Source organism: Schistocerca americana, chromosome 5 (genome assembly GCF_021461395.2).
Source record: "Schistocerca americana isolate TAMUIC-IGC-003095 chromosome 5, iqSchAmer2.1, whole genome shotgun sequence".
Lineage (NCBI taxonomy): Eukaryota > Metazoa > Arthropoda > Insecta > Orthoptera > Acrididae > Schistocerca > Schistocerca americana.
This window is the reverse complement of record NC_060123.1, coordinates 420,408,414-420,418,199: the sequence shown is the minus strand read 5'-3', so window position 1 is coordinate 420,418,199 and position 9,786 is coordinate 420,408,414.

Below are 9,786 nucleotides of genomic sequence, written 5' to 3'. Positions count from 1 at the left end.
TCTCATCTGACTATGATGGCCACTTCGCTGGCTGATATATGATGACAGTTCGATTTTAGTATACGTCTCTTAATTCGCCAAACACATCGCGATGTTCTGTTAATGACGTTAAGCAACATACTCGTAAGTGATGCAAGATTTTATATCTGACAATGAGTATGTGATGTGCTGTGAAAATAATAGCAGTGCATATCTGAAGAACTACAGTAATTATATGAGATACCAGTCATTGTTCTCGACTAACATTACTATGCTGTCATTAATTTCTTTTATAATGATAATTGTTGTTCTACTATTTGCTGAGGCTTAGGAGCAGTGCTGCATAATTCCATGCCTCTGCACCAATTCTTCCAACCGTTTAATTGTCAGCTAATGCTGAAGGGATCTTGTACCAAGGCTAGGCAAAAAACAAAAAAACAAAACGTATCCACAACGAGTAATACTTACAATAAATTTTATTCTCATCGTTCCAGTATTAATAAATACAGCAAAGACACACTTAAAACAGTTTCTATAGGGATACCTTTATCCTTACCGTAATAAATTTGGTAAAGACACTCAAATCTGTTTCTTGAGGGACACCATTATTTTGTTCAAAACATTAAGAGAGGACGTCGCTAATTCGACGTTTAAAATAACGTGGGGGAGGGAATGACGTATAGTAATTGGAAGACACCTCAGAAGCGCCAGTCATGGAACAGTTCGAGGATATTCTGCCTCCAGATAGTACCATAGCCCTTCTCTATGTACAAGCCATACTTATCAGAGGAAATATGAGAGATAGGTTATCAAAGATAGAACGATACCTCCTGAACCCAAGTTATGGATCTATCAATGTTAATGAATAACACTGTGTTGGGTACCAGTCTTACTATAGCCATAAAAAAAAAACTTTCTACTGACTATAAAACAGCATAATCTCGTTGGTGGCCTATACACAATTGTTCAATAACCTTTAATTCTAAGTTTATGAGCTGTAATAAGTTATGCCTATCGACAAGTATTCTTTTTACATGAGGTCGCTTCATAACAAAAGCCTGCGGTCTAATAGTCTTCGAATTGTTTACGGTTCATCTGATAGTCGGCTGTAACTTTGTTTTCGTATCAAATACACTAGGATTTTACTTCCTCTGGATTTATAATAGCTGTCAGCAAAAAACTGTTTTTCTGCCTGTTCTGAGAGTGCATTTTTCTTCTCAGTAATCTATGTTTTGCTGCCAGCATTGTTTCTTTTGTATAAGTATTTGGTTTAATATATAGCGCAGGTTTGACGCTACACTGTCGCATAGCGTCGTGATCGCTGAATCGTGTAGCGATATATGACGATGCTGACCAGCCATCAGTTCGGGAAACACGGGTTGATCAAACACACGGGTAGACCAAATTGGAATTCGGTCAACGAAGACTGAGCTCCCTGAATTGTTCGCTACTCGACACCACCCAGAAGGATATGAGGAGCATTCCTTTTAGTAATGCTCGAGGTGTTTTCGTTCTCTATTACCCAAGGATAGGTTGCAAGAGGGATAATCTCGTGGAATGAGGCGATCATTGCAGAGTGAACGTTCTATTCTATGGTGCCAAATTCTTAGGAGCACGTACACAACTGGAAGTTTTTTCTTAGAGTCCTGTAATTACTGTATTACATTAAACATTCATACAAGCTGCGGTGTATGACATCGGTTGCAGAACTAAAGGTGTTGAAGATGAAAATGTAGATCTTCGAAATCGACAAAAAATACAAAGAAACAATGAACCCTGCTGGGCAAAGAAAAGTAATATAAACGCACTATACTGACGATGTGCAACTGGTTTGCGTCTTTTTCGTGGTGGGAGCAGTACTGGTTCCATATTAAACATCAAAGTCCACAAGTCTTCCAAGTGGACGATTAGATGCAGCGTGAAACGTCTGTTACCCAGGGAGGCTCTTGGACTCACATCTGACTCAATATTTATTAAACGTCCTCGAATGAAAGATTAGCGTTAAGACATCATCAAAGATCACTCCTGACCAAGAGATGGCCCTTGTCTAGTAACGGGAGGCGTTACAAAACCAGTGCTCAATAGCCTCTGGGACAGCAAGGGAAGACATCGTGAGTACTACGTTTACAAGCGAATGCTTCACAACAAGGACTCACGTTCATTACGTCGTTCGTGAAGGGACACCGTGGAATTTCTTCACCGCCCACCGTTTCAAACTCACGGCTGGGCCCTTTCTCAGGAAAACTCGTAGAACGTATACCGAAAAAAAAATGCATCTGTAAAATGTGAAATGTTAACTAGCGAGGAAATAAAACTAGTTTTGTAAATCAACCTAGGTTTCACAATGCAATAAAAGCTGACTTTCCAACACAGTTTCAATTGTCCTTTCCACTTGTTCGCGTCGAAGCCAACATTTTCTAATTTGAACAACACGATCGTTTGTCGTAGCTTGTACATATATTTTCAGCACTTTATCTTGCTTTGTAGTGTTGGTGACGTAATCACAGCCGCGTAGTTTGAAAGCTGTTTTGCATAAAAGCAATTCTCAGAAGGCTCTGCCGGAATCTTTTGTTCAAAGCCGACTGCAGACCCTGTGAACACTACAAAGGATGCCTGAGGCTCGGTGCGGATGTGAAGGTGGCGCCCATGTTCCTCGCAAAGGAGTCAAACAGAATATAACTCTTACTTCCTGTCTCTCTCTTTTCCTTTTTTTAAACCCAAATCGATCAAAGGTCTATTGTAAACGTTCCAACTCTTTTCCGCCTTTGCAGATGTCCCGCCTTCTGAGTGAAGGAAAATAGAAAGGAAAAGAAATGAAATTTTATCCTCCCAATGTCACTTTAATTTACAATTCTACAGCTGCCTCTCGATATTTCAGATGTGCAAGACCTGTAGAATTAAATTTCGATCCTCACTGGAATCTGGAGCTCACCTAATAGTTCACATATGCGATGTCTCGGCTAATCTTCATTAATATTTCTTTCTTTTCAAACTCATTTTTAGAGATAGCAAAATGTCAATTAAGTATCTTTTGGTCCATTGCATCGCAATATTATTAATGGTTTTCTGTGATGAGCTGCGTTCGGTGCATACATGTCTATTCGCTGTCAGCGCCATGATGTGGTCATTCCGTAGTGCAGGCAACACACTTGTTAACAGACATATTGCAACCTAACGGTTATAGTAGTTCATAGCTCAACGGAAGCAACCAAAAGAAGCGTCATTTCATTTGGTACAGGTTTGCTTGAACAGAATTGCAGTTTCCCACGATTAATCCTCAGTTCTGTTGGTGGAGTATGAAGAACCCCATGTCTCATTTACTTTGTAATATTTCTGTTCTAAACAAAAGACAGCGATACACGGCATTAATACCAGTTGTGATCTTGAGAACGAAGTCTTTCGCGACGGCACTATCCTATAAAACACTCTCGGATTCCTTGCCGCGTCAGTTCAGGGTAAAGCCCCGAGCTTTCGGCAATTTACACCATCATCAACGTCAGGAGCAACTGTCAGTCAGTTCTACAGCTGTGATCTTAGTTGATGTCGCTGTCTGAACTACTGACTAAATAGTGATTCAATTTCACGTAGATGCAGCTTCAAGAAGTATCTACCGAAAAGAAAAGAAAAAATAAAATACAGATTCAAGTTAAAGTGCTTGGATAAATCAGACACTTATTCCTTATATAATCCTATGGTATACATCGTAAAGGAAAAATGAAACCATGCATTAGTCTCACAAATGGTTTGTTTAAACTTCCTCCTCCCATCCAAGGCATCAATAGTAATATTACACCTGATAATTGCATTACGTATGTGTAACTGTGTTCCAATCTGCGTTTGATACTATCAAAATTCACTAACCACAGCTGCAATCAAAATTTAAACGTAATCACAAACGTTTACCGACTATTGCATATCTGGGTCACATCGATAACGAGACACTCTCTTCGTACGCTCCTGGAAGAAAATGGATAGTTATAGTGTTGTCTACGAGTAACTCCCTTGTCTTGAGGAGGCGTCATTGCTTCGTAATCAAAACGTCGCGGCCGCCGCTTAAATTTTGATTAATAACCAGCACTCTCGGCGGAAGTTGGCCTTGTCAAAGAGGGTGAATGAGCGGACAGCGATCCAGGACACACTCCTCTCCTTGGGGTGGGAATGTGCCCTAAACATGGAAGAATCAGAAATGATCAATGCCATGAGAATGAAGAAGGTGTGGTGAAACAAGTGCTGTATCATTGGAGAAATACAGAGGTGAGCAAGTGAGCCGGAATTACCCCAGTCCACTGTTAGTTGTGCCACGTCACCACAACGCGTCTGTGCGTAGCACACAAGTATTGCACCATAATTTTAGAATGGAAGTAAAAGTAATAATTGGTTTTCCGAACTTTTTTAGCATGTGCTTTAGTATATCAATTTGTAAACTGTCAAATCTCAGAATGATTAGATCAATATCTTTCCATAAATATCTTTCCATAAATTTTAAGATAAAAATAAGTGGCGCTAAATAATAAAGCTAGAAACCCAAATTTGGTGCTAATGTGCAGATGTATGTCAAAATTAGCTTGTACAAGTCTCAAAGTGAACAAACAAATATTTTGGTCAGAATCTGTGTTTTTAAGAAAAACTGAAGGTTCTAAATATTAGACTTAGAAATATGAAAATTTGTATGAAGCTTTAGTTCAACATAAAAACAATATTTATCCCCTTTGAGATACTTCTAACAGTTTTCGAGTCATTTGTAGAAAACTAAATTTGAAACTATAACATCCTTATTTGTAATAGATGAAGTATCTATTATATTAATGCTAGAAAGTTTTGGTTGCAACACATGCTGAAATTTATTAAGTAATGGAGCTATAATAAGTTTTAGGGCCTGGATGTAAGTAATAAGAAATACAAGGTCTCTTAATGTTGTAGTTCAGAGGTCACGTTCTACTGTCTGTTACGTTCTGAAAGTTCTACACGGCAAAGTTTAAATGCAGGCGAACTAAAACTTTTCTGTGATTTTGAGCAACTTAACTACATGCATACAAAAATTACGAAGATTCAAAATTAATACACAATAATGTTATAAAATATTATGTGTCCGAGAAAGCGGCCGTTTAGAGGCTGCTACCGTGGGCATAGGGCGGATGACAGCAGTTATTCCCTTGGCCGTCTACTGCGTCACATGTGCAAATACAGCCCCAGAGGCAAGACTAGGCTTCACTTTCGCCCAGCCACTGTAAGATCCGCGTCAGTCAAAAGCCAGAGTGCGCGCTGCCACGGATGACGTCAGAGATAGGCTGCTACTAAACGCATATTTTCGGTAATAATTGAAAGTGAACTTTCGAGGACTGCACTCTGTCCTGGATCGCTTAGATTTTGCAGAAGTGACTGTTAGTGTGAAGCCTGTAGTGTTTATAAAATCCAAATGGCAGGTGGTGACAGTTATTTTCCACTTTTGTGGCGAGCATTTATTTTGATTATCAGATTTCAGGGCGGAAGACAGTTTAATAGGGACTTACCATAGAATTCGCCTCTGAACTGTTCATAGTGCTGTTGAGGATAGATAGATTTATCGTCATTATTAAGATACTGAATATTACAATGCTAAGTGTTAGAAATTTTACCAAATATCAATTAGTCCTGATTCCGCTGAGCAAATAGAGAATAGAAACATTTCTTTCAGTCGACTGGACAAGAATGTGGACATGCAGACTGGGAACTATGGTCAGTATGTTTTCAATCGCTTTCTGGGTGACCACAGAAATATTTCCCAGGCTCTCGTATAAAGTGGCGAACAGCAATCAAATATTTACAGCATATTAACAATATTTTAATATTTCAAATATTTTCTGCTATTACGTATGACTTATATAATATTATACCATTATTATTATTAAGTCCGCCCCCCCCCACGAAGGCAATGGAAACCACTGCATTAAAGACACACACAGGGCATGTGGGATGCACTTTGAAAAGTGTCATATGATCTCTCCACTGGCAATAGATACCCGAATAGTCCCCCATTCGAATCTGCAGAAGCGACTGGCAAAGAAGATGTGACCATGAGAAAAAAATTGAATAACTAACGAAAGTTTAATGCTCTACGAACCGGAGTGTGGAATGTCAGAAGCTTAACGTGGCAGGAAAGCTAGAAAATCTGAAAAGAGAAATGCAAAGGCTCAAAATAGATATGGTAGGGCTCAGTGGAGTTAAATGGAAAGAGGACAAGGATCTGAGGTCAGAGGAATATAGGGTAATATCAACAGCATCAGAAAATGGTATAATGGGAGTAGAATTCCTTATGAGTAGGAAGGCAGAGCGGAGAGTGTGTTACTGTGAACAGTTCAGCAATAAGGTTGTTCCTTTAGAATCGACTGCAAACGAACACCCACAAAGATAGTTCAGGTATACATACCGACGCCACGAGCTGGTGATGAAGAGACATGGAAAGTATATAAGGATATTGAAAGGGTAATACAGTACATAAAGGGAGAAGAAAATCTGATAGTCATGGGGTACTGGAATGCGGTTGTAGGCGAAGGAGTAGAACAAGAAAAGGTTTCCGAAGAATATGGACTTGTGACAAGGAATGAGAGAGGAGAAAGACTAATTGACTTCTGTAATGAATTTCAACAAGTAGTAGTGAATACTCTCTTCAAGAATCACAAAAGGAGGAAGTATACTTCGAAAAGATTTCAGATAGATTTCAGTTAGACTACATCATGGTCAGACAGATATTCCGAGATCAGATACTGGATTATAAGGTGTAACCAGAAGCAGATATAGACCCAGATCCCAATGTAGTAGTCATGAAGAGTAGGCTAAAGTTAAAGAGATTTGTCAGGAGGAATCAATATGCAATAAGTGGAATAAGGAATTGCTAAGGAATGACGAGACACGTGTTTAGTTATTTAAGGCTCTAGATAGAGTAACAAGGAATAGTTCAGCAGGCATTACAGTTTATGAGGAATGGACATCTTTAAAAAGGACAAACACTGAAGCTTGGAAGGAAAATATAGGTACAAAGAAGTTAACTGAGAAGAAACGACGGGTAACAGAAGAAATACCTCAGTTGGTCGATGAAAGAAGGAAATAAAAAAATGTTCATGGAAATTCAGGAACACAGAAATATAAGTCGCTGTGGAATAAAATGAGTAGGAAGTACAAGAAAGCTACGACGAAATGGCTGCATGAAAAATGTGAGGAAATCGAAAAAGAAATGATTGTCAGAAGGACTGACTCAGCTTACAGGAAAGTCGAATTAACCTTCCGTGAAACTAAAAGCAGGGGTGGTAACATTAAAAGTGCAACAGGAATTGCGCTTTTAAATGCAGAGGATAGAGCGGATAGGTGGAAAGAATACATTCAAAGCCTCTATGAGGGGAAAGATTTATCTGGTGTGATTCATGGAGAAACAGAGCCTATTTAGAGGAGATAGATGATCCAGTATTAGAAACAGAATTTAAAAGAGCTTTGGGGGACTTAAGATCAAATAAGGCAAAAGGGATCGATAACGTTCCACCAGAATCTCTAAAATCAGTGGGGCAAGCGGCAACAAAACGACTATTCACGTTAGTGTATAGAATGTTTGAGTCTGGCGACATACCATTTGATTTTCGAATAAATATCATCCAGACAACTTCGAAGACTGCAAGAGCTGACAACTGCGAAATTTATTGCACGATCAGCTTAACAGCTCATGAATCCAAGTTGGTAACAGCAGTGGTATAGGACTGGAAAAGAAAATTGTGTTAGAGGACCATCAGTTTGGCTTTAGGAAAAGTAAAAGCCACCAGAGAGGCAATTCTGACGTTGCGGTCAATAATGGAAGCTAGACTAAAGAAAAATCAAGACACGTTCATTGGATCTGACGACCGGGAAAAAGCGTTCTACAATGTAAAATGGTGCAAGATGTTTTTTTAATTCTGAGAAAAGTAGGAGTAAGCTATATGGAGAGACGGGTGATACAGAATACGTACAACTGCCAAGAGGAAAAAATAAGAGTGGACGACCAAGCACGAAGTGCTCGGATGAAAGGGAGTGTAAGACAAGGGTGTACTCTTTCACCCCTACTGTTCAATATGTACGTCGAAGGCCGGCCGGTGTGGCCGTGCGGTTCTAGGCGCTTCAGTCTGGAACCGCGTGACCGCTACGGTCGCAGGTTCGAATCCTGCCTCGGACATGGATGTGTGTGATGTCCTTAGGTTAGTTAGGTTTAAGTAGTTCTAAGTTCTAGGGGACTGATGACCACAGATGTTAAGTCCCATAGTGCTCAGAGCCATTTGAACCTTTTTTTTTTTTTACGTCGAAGAAACAATGACGGAAATAAAAGGAAAGTTTCAGGAGGTGGTGGCCCGCATCTCGTGGTCGTGCGGTAGCGTTCTCGCTTCCCACGCCCGGGTTCCCGGGTTCGATTCCCGGCGGGGTCATGGATTTTCTCTGCCTCGTGATGGCTGGGTGTTGTGTGCTGTCCTTAGGTTAGTTAGGTTTAAGTAGTTCTAAGTTCTAGGGGACTTATGACCACAGCAGTTGAGTCCCATAGTGCTCAGAGCCATTTGAACCATTTTTTTTTTTCAGGAGGTGGATAAAAATTCAAGGTGAAAGGGTATCAATGATCTGTTTTGCTTATGACATTGCTATCCTAAGTGAAACTGAAGTAGAACTACACGATATGGTGAATGGAATGAACAGTATATTGAGTAGAGAATATAAATAGATGGTAAATCGAAGAAAGACGAAAGTAATGAGAAGTAGTAGAAATGGGAACAGCGTGAAACTTAACATCAGGATTGCTGAACACGAAGTAGATCCAGTTAAGGAATTCTACTACCTAGGCAGCAAAATAACCAATGACGGACAGAGCAAGGGAGACATCAAAAGCAGACTACCACTAGCAAAAAGGGCCTGGCCAAGAGAAGTGTACTGGTATCAAAAATAGGTTTTAATTTGAGGAAGAAATTTCTAAGAATTTACATTTCGAGCACAGCATTTTATGGTATGAACCACGGACTATGGTAAAATCGGAACAAAAGAAAGTCGAATCATTTGAAATGTGGGGCTACAGACGAATGTTGAAAATTACATGGACTGATAGGGTAAGGATTGAGGACGTTCTACGCACAGTCGGAGAGGAATGGAATATGTGAAAAACATTGACAAGGTGAAGGGAGCAGATGATAGGACTTCTGTTAAGATATCGGGGCATGACTCCCATGGTATTAGAGGCAGCTGAAGAGGGCAAAAAATGTAGAGGAAAACAGACATTGGAATGCTTCTAGCAAATAATTGAGGACGTAGGTTGCAAGTGCTACGTTGCGATGAAGAGTCTGGCAGAGGAGAGGAATTGTTGGCGGGCCACATCAAACCAGTCAAACTGATGATTAAAAACAAAAAAAATTACAACGATCAGGGAATTAGCCCAGAAATTGGGAAGACAGTTATGAGAACCGAATACCACAAATCAAAAGTTAGCGTTGACCGTATTATTCCACACTCAAGGGGTGGCATTATCAGTCTTTTAGTCCATTATCACATGGAATTGAGTAAGGGGAGACACGGAGGCTCAAAAGTAATGCAAAATCTTTATTAGTGAATGAATATTGATTACTAATTTATGTGTATTTCCTAGAAGAGATAATAATAACGACCTGTCCAGACCATCTGTCAGAAGCCAAAAGAACCACCTTTAGCAGCGCGAGTAGCAGCGAGGCATGCAGAAAGCGAGTTAATGAGGTTCTAGAAGGTATCGACAGAGATGTGTAGCCATGCCGACTCCAATGCCGTGGCCGGCTGAGGTGAGTATCTCAGTTGACAATC